Source organism: Artemia sp. Qi Xiang Cuo, chromosome 15 (assembly GCF_049724085.1).
Source record: "Artemia sp. Qi Xiang Cuo chromosome 15, ASM4972408v1, whole genome shotgun sequence".
NCBI lineage: Eukaryota > Metazoa > Arthropoda > Branchiopoda > Anostraca > Artemiidae > Artemia > Artemia sp. Qi Xiang Cuo.
In genome coordinates, this window is record NC_142808.1 from 19311715 (window position 1) to 19331683 (window position 19969).

The 19969-nt window shown below is 34.0% G+C and overlaps 1 protein-coding gene across 2 annotated transcripts in view; it reads left to right on the forward strand.

Annotated features, from left to right (window-relative positions):
- The window catches only part of LOC148943419 (tRNA-queuosine alpha-mannosyltransferase), a 137866-nt gene that overhangs the window by 59082 nt on the left and 58815 nt on the right, over positions 1 to 19969 (forward strand). The window contains exon 1 of one of the 2 annotated variants that reach the window (XM_089101368.1): positions 7544 to 7563. The exons of the other annotated variant lie outside the window; for it this stretch is intronic. The gene's annotated coding sequence lies outside the window, so the exon portion shown is untranslated. Of the gene's footprint in view, positions 1 to 7543; positions 7564 to 19969 lie in introns of those variants that run through there. 2 annotated transcript variants of the gene reach the window in all.

Below are 19969 nucleotides of genomic sequence, written 5' to 3' on the forward strand. Positions count from 1 at the left end.
TTTTTAATAACCGCGAAGTAATTGAACAGCATACAGAAATATTGGACTGATTTATCAAGCAGCATTTTGCTCTCACCAGCTATAATACTAATAGTGGGAAATACACAATCGTAAAATGTAAGAAATGTACCTTTGTATCACTTGAAATAAAGATAAATTAAAACGTAATATGAACTCTGGAAAGCCAAACATTTCTCTCCATACAAGAGTGAATTCCAAGCTATTATACAAATTCTAAAGCTAGTCTATAGTCCTAATCCTAATGCTATCAAGATAACCTTAATTTGAACTTGTGTACAAACTAATCATGACATGTCCTTTTAAGAACCAAAACGAGAGCCAGTCATTGAACTGAGCCATTGTGCAGAAGTGATACCAAATTAAACGTAAAAAAAAAATAAAGAAAATCCTAAAATGGATTGTTGCTTTATCTTTTAAAGGGATTGATCCTAAAAGGGATTGATAATATCTTAATTCTATAAAAGGTGTCCTTAATTGGTTTGCTTTTACTGTACCAAAAATCCTATATTATTTTGTGTTTTCAGTAAAGCGCAAGTTTTGTATAATCATAAAAGCATAGGGAAATATAAGTAAATGGATTATCTTAACCAGTTATGATAATATAGTGCTAAAAAGACTGTAAAGTATAAATTGCTATCCTTATTAAGTCTCAAGTTTGTTCTTTACTGCCCTTGGAAAAACTTTGTTTTTTTTTATTAATCTTTGTTCGTTTTTGATTAAAAATTAATGCAGAAACAACACTGCCATGATCTTTTTTATTTATGCGGAATAATGTATGCTCGTTTTAAGTTTTTAATATTTTTTTAAGTTTTTAAGTTTTTATTTTTAATATAATTTCTAATTATCACCGATCTAGGGGAGATAAGACAGCTCTAAAAAATACTACAAACAACCTTGACAGCTAAGAGAAATTTTAGTCTATAACATAAAGTTCATTATCCATGCTTCACAAAACAATACATGTTTTTTAGGAACTTTTTTTTTCGATGAGCAAAAAGCTGTTTTTACTCGGCTGACTTCGCCTGAAAAAGCTATAATGAAGACAGGGCTTTATTAATCACCTACTGACTAGCAGAAACTAGAAGGCTTCTGTAATAAAAGAAAGCTGTTTAAGGGCTCATTTAAAACGTTATATTTATACTTAATCGGTTTTTATAAATTTGACTTGATAGCACATTCCCACAAAGTGCACTTTCGGTTGTTTCCCCAACTTTTTTGGATGAAGTAAGTGCCATTTCCAATGAAATGGCCAAAAAAGGATTTCAAGACCTAGGCAAGAGCAAAAACTAAGGGGGCAAGGATGTCACTTCCCATGAATTACCGCCGTTAGAACTAGCACACAGGTTTCATCACAGAGTGAAGTTTAAAGGTTCGATTCAAAACTGTTTATCAATCAAGCTTAATTTCTGGTAGATGTTTAGTTGAAAAGTTTTTAGATTTAGTTAATGTATTTTCACAATAATCTTTAACTTTTAATATGACTAGTTGATTTATGAAACATACTAATAGGGTCTTGAGGGGGAGTATATGTGAGGGTTTATTATAAACCTCCAGTTAAAGGCTTTGGACCATAATAATTCAATGGTACCGTTTTATGCATCCAAACTCTTCCACTTAAGAAGCGGTACCAAAAGTGCCGTTTTTAGTGCTATATGGAACGTTTGGATGGTAAAATTGATAAAAAGCTCGTAGATATGAGTAATAGGTTTAAAATCTGCCTTCCCGGGATATGCCTTAAAAATGAGTGCCATTAAACATCACTTTTTAAAGTTCTGCTAGCCCAATAGCCCCACACTGTAAAAAAATCGTTTGAGATTCAACAAAAATTGTTTGTAATGTTTATCAACAACAAAATTGGAATTTCAGCAGCTGAAATGGAATATTGGAGATCATTTTGGAATTCCATGGACATTAATGAATTTCCAATTTGTCGAGAAACAAAAATGTTGAATTCCCATACCCGAATTGAATTTTCAATTTGTTGACAAAACAACATGTTGGATTTTAAGATCCTTATTGGAATTCCATCTTGTTTGCTGGATTTACCGTTCTTTCATTGGATTTCCATCACTAGCGTTGTTCAATTTCCTAGGTCCACAGTCTAATATCTAATTCTCAGAATTCAGTTTCCCTTTCTTCTTTCTGAAGCATCAATAAACACAAAAAAATAATCTCATTTATTTTACAAGAACAGAAAATTACAACAAAAAATTTCTCCCAGAAAATATGACACCTCTTAACGGCTGCATTTTTTCATGGTGGAAATCAGTAAATCAATGGCGTTATAGCAGGCCGACAGAAGACACTTGAGTAAGAAACATCTTCCAATCAGGAAAACAGTGACACTCAGACCTGAAGTGAATATGAAATAAAATCGAAGCACAAATAAAAGAAAGACTTCCCCCCCCCCCTTTTTTTCTACCTCCAGAGCGGAACCGTTGAATTATTAATGCCACTAATCCTATCTTTTCTGAATATCTTTGACTTTTTAATCAGATTTCATTCAATCTCTGCTTTACCGCTTCGTAAAATCAGTAGCTTATTGAATTGAAACCTCGCGAAATAAATCTTCTGCTTAGATGAAGTAAAACAAAACTGTTTACAGATATTCAGGTTTTTTCAATCCCATTTTATACGGTTTTGAAAATTTGGAAATAAATTTCCTAAATTTTGAAGAAAAAAAAACATTGATATGTCTTAAAATTCTACTCAATTAACAGGAATTGAAGGTTTTGGAACTAAACCTTGAGAAAAAAAACTGATAACTGAAAATTAAGGTAAAATGTCGTTTTGTCAAAATTTCAATAAGTATAGACCTGTCATGTAGGCAAATTTAAGAACCCTCTAGTAGGAGAAGGAGTAGAAGTAGGTACTTCAAAATACCTTCCCGGGACATACTTTGATACTTATGTACTATCTGGAAAACATGCGCTATACTATATAGGGAAGATGCGGGTTTATTTCGAAACGGGTTTCTTTCAATAGAGAAATGGATTGTAAAGCGTGGTTTGTTATTGTGTTTGCAACATTTAATCTGTCGTTTTATGGGGTCTAGGGGAAAAAAGGTACCTAGGTTTGGTTAGGTTAGGTATTTAATATATGCTATGCTTTACCCCCATACCCCCTAATGTGCAAATATATAGCCGAAATTTGTTTCAAAACTATTATATTTTTATCCTATTTTGTTTTACTTCATTAGCATCAACCAAACTTCATTTTTCGTGCGTGTTCCAGATAGTACATAAGTACCCATACTTTAGGCTGTAGACCCATCCCTGAAAGTTTCATTTTCATAACCTAACCTCTTTCCAGGATAGCCAAAAGTAGCTAAAGTAGAATTGGCACTGTTCTATTAGCTGTAAGCCACGCAAGATAGATGATAAAAGAAACTAGTCAAATAGGTTCTCTCAATGGAGAATTGGATTGCAAACAGTGGTTTCTAACTGCGTTTACAATATTTAAACTTTAGTTTTTGGGGGGTTTAGGGAGGAAAAAAGGTCCCTAGGTTAGGTTAAGTATTTAATATATGCTATGCTTTACCCCCACCCCCTAATGTACAAATATATAACCGTGATCAATCTTCTAAATATATAACCGTGATCAGTCTTGTTTCTAAACTATTACATTTTTATCCTATTTTGTTTATTTCATTAGCATTAACCGAACTTTACTTCTTGCATGGTTTACAGCTAATAGAACAGTACCGTAAAATTTTACCAAACTTTTTTTATTTATAAGGAAACTTACCATCACAATCAGAATGTCTTCTCTCTCTGATCTGAATGCCCCCTAGGTAAAATCGTCGCTTCGTCGTTTGAAGGTCTTAACATTAAATCTACTTCTGTATTATACGTTTGTAGGTAGTTGAAGGAGATGATTTTTTTTTGCTTGTCAAATTGATCTTAAATCATAACAATCGAAAACAAAATAAGAGATAAGTCAGGTCATGGGAGGAGGTTTAGTTGCCCTCCAATCTTTACGGTCTCTTAAAAAGGACGCTAGAACAAAAAAAAAACAATAAATAGAAACGCATCCGTGATCAGTCTTCTGGCAAAAAGATAAATTCCACATCTGTTCAGATAGGAGATCATAACCCCCACAATAACATTTTCTGATACGCTGAATCTGAAGGTCTGATTTACATTAAGATTTATTGACTTTTTGGGGGGTAAGATTATTTGACTTTTTCTCCCTTTTTCGAAAATCAGGCTCCTTGTTTTCAAAATCCCTTTTTCTTCTGAGGCTTGGAGCCTTTGGTGGTAGATATTAAACGTAATGAAATTTATATATTTGCAATCTGCATAAAAACCCAATTCTTATCAATTGTTATCAAATTTCCATTTCTGAGTTTCGGTTACAATTAGGCTGAGTCGCTCCTTAATTACAGTTTAATACTATGAACTGTTTGATAAAACTTATTGGGCTCACGTCCTATTTTTTTTAATTAATCCTGTTGCAAACCGAGTTTTTGATGCACGATTCATGCTATTAAAGTGTAGTATTTCTGAGTCCAGTTGAAATGTGCACCATTTTAGAAAATTCTCTTTTTGGGGAAGCCTTTGGTTCAACTTTTGCAGTCGCTTTTTTTAAATACATTTTTTGCGAGTTTCTGTAGGTAGAAAGTTTCTTAAGATGCTACCCTAACCTTAACAGTACTAACGGTGAGAATATATTGCTTTCTGAATTCAATTTTTTCTAATTAAGAACGAAAATCCTTATGTGGGAACTACTTATGTTTTTGCGATGAACTTAATTTTTATAATGAGACCCAAAAAGCGTTTCAAAAAAATTCTTCCGTGGATTTGCCATAAAATTGCTGCTTACGCTGAATAACCATGTAAGCAAATATATCGAAGAAAAGAAGACGCCTGTAAGGGTATTTCAGTCCTTTACGCACACAAGATAATTTTTGTACATAAATTTCTGCGTGTTCATTTTGCAGACAAGAAAGCTCAACTTATTTCAAAGTACAAATATATTTTCTTATTTTTTTAATTATCTTTTTATACTCAAAATTCAACTAGCATTTTCCTTTTTCCGCTATAATTAAAATATTGGAATTGAAATTGTACTGAAGATATTACTTTCAGTGCTCCTATAGTCAAATTTAAGATTACATTCAAGAAACTTTAAACTGCCGTTGAATTTAAAACCGTGTAGATTGAGATAACCTATTTGCGGTCAAAATTACATTTTTCTACTAAAAAGTACATAAATCTTAATGATTTCAATATTTTGTTGGAATTCAACAAGCAAGTCACAATTCCAACAGAAAAATTAGATTTTTTTGTCACTTGTTTGAATTAAATAAGCAAGTCACAATTCCAACACAAAAATTGATTTTTTCTTTGAATTGTATGAATTCGAGCAAAACATTTTGTTAGAAATCAATTTTTTTTTTTACAGTGCAGCTTTTCCACTTGAGACAGGACACCAAAAGTGCCGTTTTTATTGCCATTTGAACTTGATGGTGGTGGAATTTATATGATTTGCCCTCCAATCTTTTTGGTCACTTAAAAAGGGCAGCTGCCGCTGCAACCATGAAAAGACGAAAAATTACAGCACATAATATAAAATGCGGCTTCGCTATTCTTTCAGTAGTAACAGTAAATATTTTTTAGCTATAATTTTGCTCAAGTATGTTCAAAATACATACATTTACCCTTTTGCCTCTCTTTAGAGACCATTTAGTATCTTCGGAAGGAAGCTACGTCGAGAAAACTATTGAAATTAGCAAACGGATCGGAAAAAAGAAAATCACAAAACTGAAAAATTAGTGTACAAGGTGATGCTCAATTTCATTTTAAACTATAAAAAGACGAAAAATTACAGTACATAATATAAAATGCGGCTTCGCTATTCTTTCAGTAGTAACAGTAAATATTTTTTAGCTATAATTTTGCTCAAGTATGTTCAGAATACATACATTTACCCTTTTGCCTGTCCTTAGAGATCATAGTATCTTCGGAAGGAAGCTCCGTTGAGAAAACTATTGAAATTAGCAAACGGATCGGAAAAAAAGAAAATCACAAAACTGAAAAATTACAGTACATAATAATGCGGCTTCGCTATTCTTTCAGTAGTAACAGTAAATATTTTTTAGCTATAATTTTGCTCAAGTATGTTCAGAATACATACATTTACCCTTTTGCCTGTCTTTAGAGATCATAGTATCTTCGGAAGGAAGCTCCGTTGAGAAAACTATTGAAATTAGCAAACGGATCGGAAAAAAAGAAAATCACAAAACTGAAAAATTACAGTACATAATAATGCGGCTTCGCTATTCTTTCAGTAGTAACAGTAAATATTTTTTAGCTATAATTTTGCTCAAGTATGTTCAGAATACATACATTTACCCTTTTGCCTGTCCTTAGAGATCATAGTATCTTCGGAAGGAAGCTCCGTTGAGAAAACTATTGAAATTAGCAAACGGATCGGAAAAAAAGAAAATCACAAAACTGAAAAATTACAGTACATAATAATCCGGCTTCGCTATTCTTTCAGTAGTAACAGTAAATATTTTTTAGCTATAATTTTGCTCAAGTATGTTCAGAATACATACATTTACCCTTTTGCCTGTCTTTAGAGATCATAGTATCTTCGGAAGGAAGCTCCGTTGAGAAAACTATTGAAATTAGCAAACGGATCGGAAAAAAAGAAAATCACAAAACTGAAAAATTACAGTACATAATAATGCGGCTTCGCTATTCTTTCAGTAGTAACAGTAAATATTTTTTAGCTATAATTTTGCTCAAGTATGTTCAGAATACATACATTTACCCTTTTGCCTGTCTTTAGAGATCATAGTATCTTGGGAAGGAAGCTCCGTTGAGAAAACTATTCAAATTAGGAAACGGATCGGAAAAAAGAAAGTCACAAAACTGAAAAATTAGTGTACAAGGTGTACAAAGACGAAAAATTACAGTGCATGATATAAAATTTGACATTGCTTATTCTTTCAGTGCCAATAGTAAATATTTTTTGAGATGCCATGACAAAGTGTCTCTGAAATTCCTTCGAAAAAGATTTACCCTTTGCTTCTCTTTAGCTTCTTTTGCTTTACCCTTTTTTCTCTTTAGCTTTACCCTTTTTGCTTCTCTTTAGAGACCCTAGTATCTTCGTAAGGAGGCTCCGTTAAGAAAACTATAGTTCTAAACAAGATTATAGGCTTCGTTGTGAACTCAAAGGTGTGCCGCCTGTTATAAATTTAAACCTAACAATGCATGTATGGACCGAATGTGGACAGAAATAAAATTGTATTCACATGGCCATTTGACGCGGTTCAGAACATTGACGCAAAGCTATTATGCCGATGGTTATTTTAGGTTAAGAAATTTGCATGTGTGAGAAAAAAAAAACAATGTTTAGTTAAAAATGATGGTTTCTTCCAGCCAATCAACTGATCCTGATCTCATTATTTCGACCATTCATTTGGGTATCAAAACCGCGATCAGAATATTATACATGCTGTAAACATTTTCAGAAGTTATACCGAAAGGCGGCGAAAGTGAACTTACGAATTGTACTAATAATGGCAAAAAAGTAACTAAATTTTAATGCATGTTTTTGATTATTTTGTAAGAAAGTAGCAGATTTGTTGTATTAGCTTGACCTAAATGCTAAAATATGGTTATACATCAATTTTGCCTAATTTTACTTAAAATTTTAACTATTTACTAAATATTTCATCTTTAAAGTTTCATTAGATTTGGAATTTAATTTAATAATTTTATTAAATTGGTAATGGTGCATTATATCTCACCCGCCGCTATAGACTATATAAGGAAACCAGACATGGAAATCCGTCAAACGCGAATTTTGCTATCTAAGTTGATTGCAAAGCGTGATTTCTCATTGCGTTTACAATATTTAAACTGTTGTTTTTTGGGGTTTAAGGGGGGAAGTACCTAGGCTAGGTTAGGTTAGGCTACGTATTTAATATATACTTTGCGCTAAAATTTGCGCTAAATCTATAAAATAGTTTGTTGTAAACTTGCCGGTTCTACCAAATTCTTAAACTTGCAAAATACTCTGTTGTAAATTTAGTAATTTTATAAACACTTTGCTTATCCTTTTTTCCTAGATTGATTTGAATGTAATAAATTTATGAATCTTGGTTTGTATAGCCTATTACTAAATGTTTGATAAATGTGATTTATCAAGGCTCGCTAAAAGAAAACTAAAGCTAGCTTCCAAAGCGTAAGTAAAGAGTGACTTGGCTTCATTGAAACAAAGACAACAAAAAAAATGATAATTCACACATATAAAGAATTTGGTTTTTATTATTATTTCAAATACTTGAAACTCATGAGTTTAAAATAATTCATTAAAAGCTACGAGCCTAAGAAAATTTACCAGAGTTTCAAAAAAGCGGAAGAACATCCCCTAAAAGGGAATTTGTCTTGATGAAAATTATACCATTATATTCAACATATGAGATAACTCTACCTTTGTAGTAATTTCTTGCTCGTATCAACCAAAATGTGGAATTTTGCAGCGAATCAATCGTATCGAGCCAATAATCCTAGAAGATTGTGAGAGGGCTCATTCGAATCAAACAGTTCGTGGTAATGAGCTGTAAGTAAGGAGCGATGCGGTTCAATAGCAACCGAAACTCTAAAAACAGAGTATCGATAACAATAGATCTGTCAAAAGAATCAAATTTTTATGATTATTCAAAACATATAAAATTCATCAAGCTTAACGTAACCTATCAAGAGTGACAAGCCTGAGAATATTTGTCCGATTCTTTAGAAAGCAGGGAAACACCCCGAAAAAATAAAGTAAGCTGGGGTGATTTTTTCTTGGGGCGAGTGAATATTCTAATACCGGCAATAGGCTATATAAAAACGATCAAAAGAAAAAAAAATCAACTGAAAGTAAGGAGCAACTTTAAAACTTAAAACGAACAGAAATTACCATGTATATGTCGGAGATTGTCCCTTCCTCAATACCTCGCTCTTTACGCTAAAGTTTTATAGAACTTTTATAGCAGCTTAATATTCTAATTATTAATTATTAATATTCTATTAAATTATTAATATTCTAATTAAACGGTCCTTGTGTTTCAGTCATTCTTGAGTGATTGACGCAAAAAGTCAAACGTCAGCGTGAAGAGCGAGGTATTGACGAGGGGGTGACCCCCCTGTTAAACGTAATAGTTTCATTTCATTTAAATTTTTGATGTTTCTCCTTACTTTCAATTGAATAAATTTGTTTGTTTGTTTTAATATAAGTTAAAAGATCTAGTACCCGTTTTAAGTAACCAAAAATATGTGTGCCATTGTAAAGTGGCGTCTTCTGCCCATTTATGTCACCATAATAAAATGTAAACCCAAAGAGTGTCAAGCTGCTATCAACTGAAAATTCTGTAAGAGCCAATCCATTGAAAACTATTGATAATATTTATATTTTGAGGTTCCTAATTTCAGAGGCAATAATACCGCGCATTGGCATATTTGTTCCTAAAGAGTCATTTAGTCCATTCAGAGGTAAACGGTTAATTTTAAGTTAACCGTTAAACTGTTCAGATAAAATAATTATTTTAAAATTTCATTTAGCTAATTCGATTCACTTAATGTTTAATAAGTTATTTAAACAAATGCATAATTGCACATTTGCTATAATGGAGTAGGGCTGGTGGGTCATTGTGAAGGTGGGGGAGGGAGGGGGTGTATGTACCTGATGACTCAAAAAATTCATTTTTTTTTCTATATTTTCCAACTGTTCATGAATCTTCAGATAAATATATAAGATGGATTGAGGAGGGAGGAATAAGATAATCTTTAGTCTCATTTTATTTGACCTGAGCCTGAATATGAGTAGGCCTACTGCCAAGGCCGTACCCAGAGGGGGGGGGTTGAACTCCCCCCCCGAAAAATTTGTCTGACTCGTAAAAACGTAACAAAAATGAATATCAACAAATTTTGTATGTTTTTTGAGGTTTTCTTTATGTAAACCCCCCCCCCGCCCCTGAAATTTTTTTTGAGTAAAACCCCCGCCGAAAAAAAAATCCGGGTACTGCCTTGAGTGCTGCGGAGTAATAGTTCTTACTGCGAAAATAATTTTTTCTTTTTAATACAAAAAATTACATTCATAAGCTTATCGAGAAAAAAATCGGAGAGCTGGGAGGGGGCGCATTACGAGCGCCGTCAGAAAATTGCCTAGGAGAAGGAAGCAACTGTTATCACATACTTTGTTTTTCGACGTTTAAATGGATTTACTGGATTATATATTTATTTTTGTGTATTTAGCGGCTCGTAGGTACTAACTGCAAGTAAGGAGTGACCCCTGAAGTTTGTTTGTTGTTGTTTCTTCATTGTTATCATGTCGAACTAATATCCTTAGAAAATCAATGGACGACTAAGATGATATCACGCGTGATTTGCAAAATCAGACGGCTCGTAATTGGCTTTTGATCAGCTATCTTGATTTTACTCAAAAGGATATTGATAGGGTTCAGGCCAAAGATTGTTGGTTGCGACAGCAAGCAATGGGGATTTGGACTTCGTTGTGCCAATTAACGACCATCGATTCATAACAATAACTATTGGAAAAAAAGAAGAAAAAAGACAAGCATAAGAAAACTAAAAAAACGCAACCGTGAACTGTTGTGTGAACGGTGAACGCAAACGTGCACTTTTTTTCTCGGGAAAAAATGCAAAGTTTTGTATTTAACTGAATAAGCGTTTCCTGAATATCTGGGAAAAAAAAGAACGTTTATTTGAATACATTACAAGGATCTCACAGCAGCATACAAAAAAAAACTTGGCTATTAGCCAAGCAGTCACCCACTTTCCACGCCTGGTGCACATGGTGGAGCGCCACTTGTTCCACACATGTGGTCTACTTCTGCCTGGTACGGCATACGTCACGCCAAGTCAGGTGAGAATCACCCACCGTGCACGATTTTTAAAAGTCAGCGATCCCTCACTATCAGATTAATGTGCAAGATATTTCACAGGTTCTTTAGAGATTATCCAAATAAGTACTGCAGCGTTTCAAGTTCAAATAGCCTACGCTGCACAAAAAATGTTTTTATTCTAAAAACTGAAAAAAAATGTCCCCAAGCTTTGAAAAATATATATTCTCGTATCTTCATTTTTTTAATTGGTAAATTAAATTTACCAATCGACATTTTCGTTGGATTGGCACACGTTTTCTTTTCGTAATTTCGGGTAATTCCTGGTTATTTAACTGTTGTATTGGTATCGGGTTGCCCTGGGCCCGTCAAATTACTTGCTACACCAAAGACCCACAAAAATTACATGCGTTATAGGCATCTACGGAGGAGAGAGACTGTGGAGGGGTATTTAGGCATGACTCATCTAATTTTTATTTAAAAAATAGATCTATGATTAAACATTTATACATGAGCTCATATTCATATTCCTAAATAATTATTTTCTTATAATTAGAACCAAGTAGCTTGAGCCGACGTAGCGTGTTATACCTATGGTAAAAGCTTTGAAAGTACTCATGGTACAAGAATGGTGCCACGCTGGCTACCAACAATAGTCTCACTGGCCTGTAGGTAAAATATTTTTTTAACCTATCAGTATATCTAAAGGGTCAAAGCGCCAAACTGTCTACCCATGCCGCAAAGGGGGGCTGTTAGATTGCAATCAAGGAAAAACACCCCTTTGCATTGTTGAATTTTACCTGCTTTATGGACTGTCTCTTTCTGGGTACTATTTTGTGTAGTCTCAGGTGTGGGTTTCTTAATCCTAGATAAACATTAATTTGAGTGTCGGCGCATGACACAAAAAGAAGGGTGGTGCATTGATCGGAAATCTAATTTCTCAAATTCGATATTGGAAAGACGTGATATAGTGTGGAAAGATCCTAAAATAGCAATCTTCTCTTTTAAATTCCTTATATCTAATAGGCTTGAAGAACCTTAAACTAGTAACAGAAAATAATTGTTAGTTTAGATTTTTAAATTATTTTTGGTACTGGTGCATTACGCGGGCACCGCGAAGAAATCAAGTTTGGTTAATGATAATGAAATAAAATAGGATGAATATATAATAGATTAGAAACAAATTTGGGCTATATATTTGCACATTAGGGGGGGGGGGGTAAAGCAAAGCATAAAAAAAAAGCATATTAACTACGTAACCTAACCTAATCTGGGTACCTTTTTCCTCCTAAACCCCAAAAGAACAATCGTTAAATATTGCAACATTGAGAAACCACGGCTTTGCAATCATTTATCTACAGCTGTCTCTTGCAAATAGCCCGTTTGACCGGTTTCGTGACTGGTTTCCTTAATACAGTCTATAGCGGTGGGCCCGCATAATGAACCAGTACCTTATTTGTTTTGATAAAGAGGATCCCTAAGTTTATACCAAAGATCCATGCTTGTATGCAGGTGAGGAGTGGAGATATACCCATGGGCGTAGGGAGGGGGCATGGGGGCAGCTGCCCCCCCAGACCTTCAAATTTACATTAGATATGGATGAAAAGCAGATGGTTTGAAAAGCAGATGATAAGGGGCACTATCGACTGCCCCCCTCCCTAGACAATATGCTACCTACGCCCATGAATATACCCATATTCTTCAAGGAAGCTATAATTTCTACTCTTCTTCCTGTGACTTTTAATATCATTTATGAATTATTCGTGGTTCAATGGGCTAGTTGAAAGATGTAAACATCATAAAAAAATCTTGATATTTTGGTCGGTGAGGGTTGACAACAAGGGTGTATTCAGGATTTTTTTCAGGGGGGGTTATTTTTATGTTGGGGAGGAGCTATTTACAAAACTTTAAAAAAGTATTAAAACATTTGTTTATGTATATTCTTTTACGTTTTTACGAGTCGGGAAAAAAAAATTTTGAAGTGGTGGGGGGAGGTCAAATCCGGTAACCCACCTTCCCCCTAGTTATGGCCTTGGCTGACAATATCGATTTGGAAGTTCTCGATTATTAGGTTTTCTCGTTTTGGAGTCCAAATATATTTAAAATTTAATATGTAACTCTACGGTACACTTCTTTTGGATGTAAAATTTAATGAAGATAGTTCGAAAAATCGTAATCATAATGGTAGGTTAATGTTAATGTATAATAAGGTTCATAGATAGATGGAGTTTATAGATGGAGTTCAAAGATGTGGTTTAAGTCCCTGGAGGAGGGTCAAGAGCCAAGGCTCCACTCTGCATACGGTATGACTGGTCATTAAACCATTTTTCCCGAAAAATATTTATTGCTGTCTCGTTGGAATTATCTATTTTTAGCATTTTTTATGGAAATGAAAAAGATGCAGCTGTAATAACAAAATTTTCTTTCGAATGGTTTTGGCAATAAAAGTAAGTTATAAATCTGGCTTCTCAATCCTTCTGTTTTTCGTCTTTTTTCTTTTGTTTTAGTCTCTTTAATTGTTCTTTTTCGTGTTCTTTCTTCGCAATACTGGCTGCAGTCTTTTGCATATCGCATCGGGACATATATGTTTGGACCAAAGAAAAACAGGAAAAAAAAAATCAAATTTCATTGCTAACCTTGAAAACTAGATGGCGTTTTTCTTCCCACTTTGGGACACTTTTTGTAGCTAATATTACGGTAGTCCTGGGTTCAAGTGAACCTGCTTGTTTAGCAATGCTGAAAACCTCTATAGTCGCACTTGTTAATCAAAGAAAATTACAGACGTCTACAGCGTCAAAAATTTATCTCGTCCGTATTTTGGTGAGGATTTGGTTAGGCTGTGTTCAACCTTCGAGCCTAATTTTTAAAATCCATGATAGAAATTCTGGAAAGTCAATGAGATGGGAGTTTGGGACAACAGTTCTCATATAAGTATGCTGAATCTGACGAAATAGGAAAAGACATAGTATGTAACTCAGCATACTATGTACGGAACTCTTTGCCTTTTCAAATTTCTCACTTCTGTAACACAAGTGTAACGAAAAATGTTGGCTTTTTTTCAACATGTTCAACTATAGTGTTGCCTGGGCACACTTTGGGTTATCAATATTCAAATGGTTAACAAGAAGTATCTTTATGATTTTTCTAAGAAATTTCAATCTAGAACAGGCTTTGTATGAATTTGTTCCTCAAAGAAACTATTGCTGTCCAAGCAACTGCAATTTTTTAATTTCGGTGATTTATATTCAGCCTTTGATATAAAAAGGTTGTACAGCCTTGCCCACTCAAAAAGGGCTATTCGTGAATATATCAAAGGCTAAAGCTATTTTTGCAACCATGAAAATGAGGAATCAAACAACTTGAAGGGAACTTATAAGTACACTGTAAAAAAAAAAAAAAAAAAAAAAAAAAAAAAAAAAAAAACGCCACGCACCATAAGAACAACCACTACGATAGCTGACTTCAAACTTCCTTGAAATTTATTTGTAATACAAATATATATATATATATATATATATATATATATATATATATATATATATATATATATATATATATATATATATATATATATATATATATATATATATATATATATATATATATATATATATATATATTCTGGTGTGCATCTTGGGGTTTGGGAACCTAAACAAGACATCGTAATACAGATCGAATAAAGTGATCAGTTGAACTCATTTAGCGAGGGATGTATAATCTCAGTTTGACAGAAAATATTACATTTTACGCAAAGTATAATCACCTACGGAACAAGATCTGACAGAACTCTTCAAATTAGACCCCGCGTACCTCAGTGCCACTAGACTCAAAGCGCTGTACAAGTTAATCACTCCGAGCCAAAATACGGAGTGACCGGGATGAATTGTGTAACTACGGGTTTTAGTTGCCAGGTTCGCATAGGTATACAAAGGGTCACTTTTTTGTGTGGAGAGGATAGGTTTTGTCTGTACTTGTTCCGTAGGTGATTATACTTTGATTTTACGGAGGTAGCCGTGGTACAGGATCCCAGTTGCTTATTTTCTCGTTCTTTGTACATACGACCTTTAAAAAGTTCGTATAATTCAGCATTAACCGTTTTTCTACACAGCTTGATCTTAACCCGATTTGGAAGAAATTTAAAAAAGCCTAAAAATTAAACATTAAGTTAACAGCAATGTTATGAATAATGTTATTTAGAAACAAGACACGATATCAATTTTTGACAGTAGGGCTAGCTTCAGTTAGCGGTGTCACAATTTAAGAGCTTATGAGGGTTTATACCCGAAACTTACGGCAAGGTAGTTGGAGCTTTTAGCCTCTACTCGCTTCTCAAAAATCTAAGGATTTTTACAGTTTTCTTGTAATTCCTCGTACTCTTCATGTGAATCGTCTATTTATGGCACTTTTTGAAATTCATCCACTGCTAGGACAATCCTATGTCAGTTTCGAGTCCTGGTGAACAGAGGTTCGTTTGAACAGAGGTCAGTTTTGAATCCTGGGTACAGAGGTTCGAGTCCTGGTGAACAGAGGTTCGTTTGAACAGAGGTCAGTTTTGAATCCTGGGTACAGAGGTTCGAGTCCTGGTGTCACTGGTTATTTGGTTAGGAACGGGGCTGAGTGGCGTGACTGCTCAGCGGTACCAGAGTCTACCCAGCTCCAAGTCAGTACCTAGAGAAATCTGGGGTAAGTAAACAGGAAGGGTGTGCAAAATCACAGGATGGCTTGCCCCCAGCCCCCCATTAGACTTCCTGGCTGAAGGGTCATGAAACGGATATCTGCACCGTCGGTTTGGAGTTTAGTCTAGTATATCATTCTTTATTTAACCAATGGCATTTTGCCTCTCCCCATGTAAAACCTTCCGTGCACACCTAGTAAATGATGATAGTAGTGAAGGATGCCATACCTTTCATACCGTAATCGGAACGTTTCGTCAAGCACATCTTAGAAAGCAAGCAAACAACAAATGACAGTGACTATGATATTGTTTATTCAAAGCATCAAAAATGTTATCTTAATTTCTACACAAGAGAATAAATCCCGTGTCAAACTGCTTGATAAATGGCGTCAAGCACAGCAAGACGATTTTTGATTGTTCCTCGATTAGTTACGCTCTCCAGTTTGCTTCTCCCTTTATGGTAGAATAAAAACAAAGCTTACCATTAGTATACCAGTCAGTGTGTGTGTGGCTATTTTGAATTCGAAAGGCTGCGTCAGACTATGTATTTGAACCTTATGAAAAAAGTTTATCATCATTCTGGTTTCATTTATTGTTAACGATGGTTACATCGATTTATTAAAAACTTTTAAGGCCATATTTGTTTTTAGGAAATAGTCAACATGAATAAAAGGCTAATTCTTAACAAATTGTGTCAGAGAGACTCTTATTCTTAGGGCCCAAAATGTTGCGGCACCTCTATTATCCGTGATATTATACCCCTTTGTAGACAACAGCCAATAATGTCTAGTGATGCAAGGATAGTCGCCTTCCTGTTTTTCTAAGTAGGAGGTCAGCCTGTGTATTAAACATAGTTAGAGCTGCAAAGAAGTATTCTATTACTTCTTATTAAAACAGGAATCCAGAATTATTCTAATTACTTCTTAGATAAACTGGATTCGGGCCCAGTGGCGAATCCAGTGGGCCCAATCCCCCCCCCCCAAGATTTTTTCTGGCACTCTCCTTTCATGTTTTTTTTTCTGTTTTCACGTTTAAAAAAATTGTCATTTGGGTTAATTATTGGCACCCTTGTAACATAATAATTTACTATTATTATTATTAGGTCCGTTTCGTCCTCTCGTGCGATTATTCTGATTTGCATTGTTGTTTTTTTTTTTTTATATTTAGTATTCTTTAGGATGTGCTTACCACCGTATTAGGGGGTCAGAAATAAATTATTATTATTAGGTCCATTTCATCCTCTCGTGTGATTCTGATTTGCATTGTTGTTTTTTATATTTGAAATTGTTTTGCATGTGTTTGTTTTGTATGTCTTTTGCTTTTACTTTCTTTTGTTACTCCACTTCTCTATAATATTTGTTGGTCAAAAATAAATTATTATTATTATTCGGTCCACCCAAGATTTAACTCTAGATTCGCCTTTGTAGGAGATTGCTTAGTTTTTTTAACAAGATCTTGTGGTTCCGTTAGCTAGTTTAAAATGATGTTTTCGTGGAAAGTATTAATAATAATTAATTAATTAATCCATACAACTAATTGATTATTTTCAAGTAAGATAAACCAATAAATCTAATTCAATTAATATTGATAATAAATAAAGGTTTTATGCCTATTGAATCGCATCAAGGGGCTTCAGCACCTTATAGAGATTTCGAACTCTCTATTGTTGAAATTAATAATACTATTACTATATATCAATTATTTAAAAACCAAACATTCCAAATGATGAAAAAAACCATTAAAATGGACATTTTCTTTTGTATTGGAATTTCGCTGTGTAGACGGTAGTTTACCGCACATTTTCCAGCGTCAAAATTATTTGAATATTTATTTTGCAGTCTTAAAATTGGCAGTTGACGCCTATTAAATTGGAGTAAAATAATTGGATTAATATTAAGTAAAATTAATTGGATATTTATTTTACAGTCTTCAAATTTGCAGTTGGTGCCTATTACTTATTTATAATTGTCGAAAAAGTAAAATTAAATTGGATATTAATTGGAGTAAAATTAATTGGATTGATATTAAGTAAAAATAAATATATATTTATTTTGCAGTCTTAAAATTGGCAGTTGTCGAAAAAGTCCAAAGGCAGACAAGTAAGCATATTTTTTGGAGGGCAATCGACAATTAAGAGAGGAGGGAAGGGACCAATTTACAAAAAAAAACATACAAATTAATTTCAAATATATAAGAAATTAAAAGCCAAATCATAAAAATCTCGACATTCCACGGAGTTAGACCTTTAGAGGGACCTGTGCAAATGTCCAGGTTATAGGCTACAACAAAACAATGGCAAAATTATCAAACTTATTGCTATTACAATTGCATTAATATTACTCGGCTTTGTATTTGATTCAATTATTTTTTTTTTCAAACGGAAGTGAAGAGTGACATTAAAAGAACAGAGTTTGTTCCGCACATGACTGGATTGCCACTCCTCAACAACCCCCCGCTATTTACACTAAAGTTCTATAGTGCTTCGGTGAAAGCATTTTTTAGTGTAATAAATATTGTTAAAACATTGTATTTAATTTATTTACTTTTATTTTTTTATCAGTCAGGCGTTTTATTTACTTACTGGCTTTTAAAACATTTGAACAGAAAGTTTTATTGTTTAATGGGGAGGTAGGAAAAGGGAGGGAGCTTATTCGTTCCCACGCATAAATTTTTAGAGCTTGAAAAATTGAGTGTTTAACGGGGAGGAAGGAATAAGGAGGGAGCTTATTCGTTCCACGAATAAATATTTAAAATTTGAATAATTTAGTGTTTAATGGGGAGGAAGGAATAAGGAGGGAGCTTATTCGTTCCACGAATAAATTTTTAGAGCTTGAAAAATTTAGTGCTTATTCCTTCCCCCGCATCTGGTATACACGAAGTCATCTGTTTATGTTGGTCAATACCATATCAAACAAATGGCATGTATCGGTCTGAGACCTGTCTAACCTGGTCCAATTTGCTTCACATATTTTTCATGCCTTTTTTAAATCACAGTGGTCCACGGATTTAAAATATGCTCAGACCCCCCTGGACCTCAACATCCCCTAAGCCTTTACATTTTCTAAAGCTGTAAAATCGTAGTGATCTACAAAAAGAGAGTCTTCCTGACCAAAGGGCTCCGGTATCACTGGCTTCACTTAAACGTATTATAAATTTTTAGAATTCCTTGATCCAATCATTCAAAATTTCTTTTTGCTCAAGAGTCTTAGGTGCCACCGAGCACCTTCCGGTGTCATTGCTTGCTATATATAGGCTAAATCTCTTTTTTTTCAAAGTAGCGTTCTCTCCAACTGAGAATTTGCATCACCCAAGAAATCAATTGATGCTCAAGGCTTCCTGGCCAGGGAAGTTCAGAGGAGGTTTGGGCCCATTTTTATCTATAAGATCAGAAATATATAAACAAGAGAAAATGTTATAACATTTAGGATACTCGACACTTTCTGTAAAAATAGATACGAAAAATAATTTATTAGGATTGTTGAGGTGAATATCCCCTCCCCCAAACAACAGTGGGGATGCTTTTTGATGCATCAGATTTTCTCCTAGAAAAGTCCTTCTGGCCCCATCCTTAAGGTCAGACCTATGTAAACCTATGATTATGTCAGTACTTGATTCATTATCATAAAGAACAAGGAGCTTCAATTGGAGTGGGGTCAACGCCCCCCACCTAGTAAGTTCAATGTTAATAATTCTCTTGTATATTTCCTTCTAATTCATGACTGAAATTGCTTACTTAAACAAGTTACCTAATCTTCCCTCTGAGGTTCAGTGCTGGAGATACTTTTATCCTCCCTTCCCTGCAAAGGCGCCAATAAATAGCTGGAAAGCTTTGGAAAATGCTTGCTTCAAAGGAAACATATTCTAACACCAAGTAATTATTATTAGGTTTCTGAATTTCGTCAGTTCCACCAAGTTTGGATTTAGCACCATATATATTCTTGATATTGATCGTATTGTTCTTGTTTTCTTCTTAGAAACTCCGGTTAAATTAAAACTGCGCGCAATTATCCATGCTCTAATTCGACACTTGATGGAAAAGTAGCTCCGAGAAGCGTCCAAATAATATCGGCTCACCCGTATTTATCGCTATTCTTGCCGTTAAACCTTATCAAAATTCTTCTTTTCTGCTAACCAAAAACTGGGTATGTAATATATATGGCCTTTAAAGTTGTTATATTCTTGTCTGTGATGCTGTAATGTTCTGAAATTGGAATTAAAAAATTAAGCATTACTAATCGGTACTTATCATATGTAATGAATCGTCTTTCATAGACGAAAAAATGTATTCAGTGTAATTTTCGAAATATCGTTCATTATAAATAATTTTTTTTAGTGTATTCGATGCAGTGTAATGGCAAAGGTGATAGCTGCATTTTTCGGGTGACGAGTTCAAATCCCAAGAATATATATTT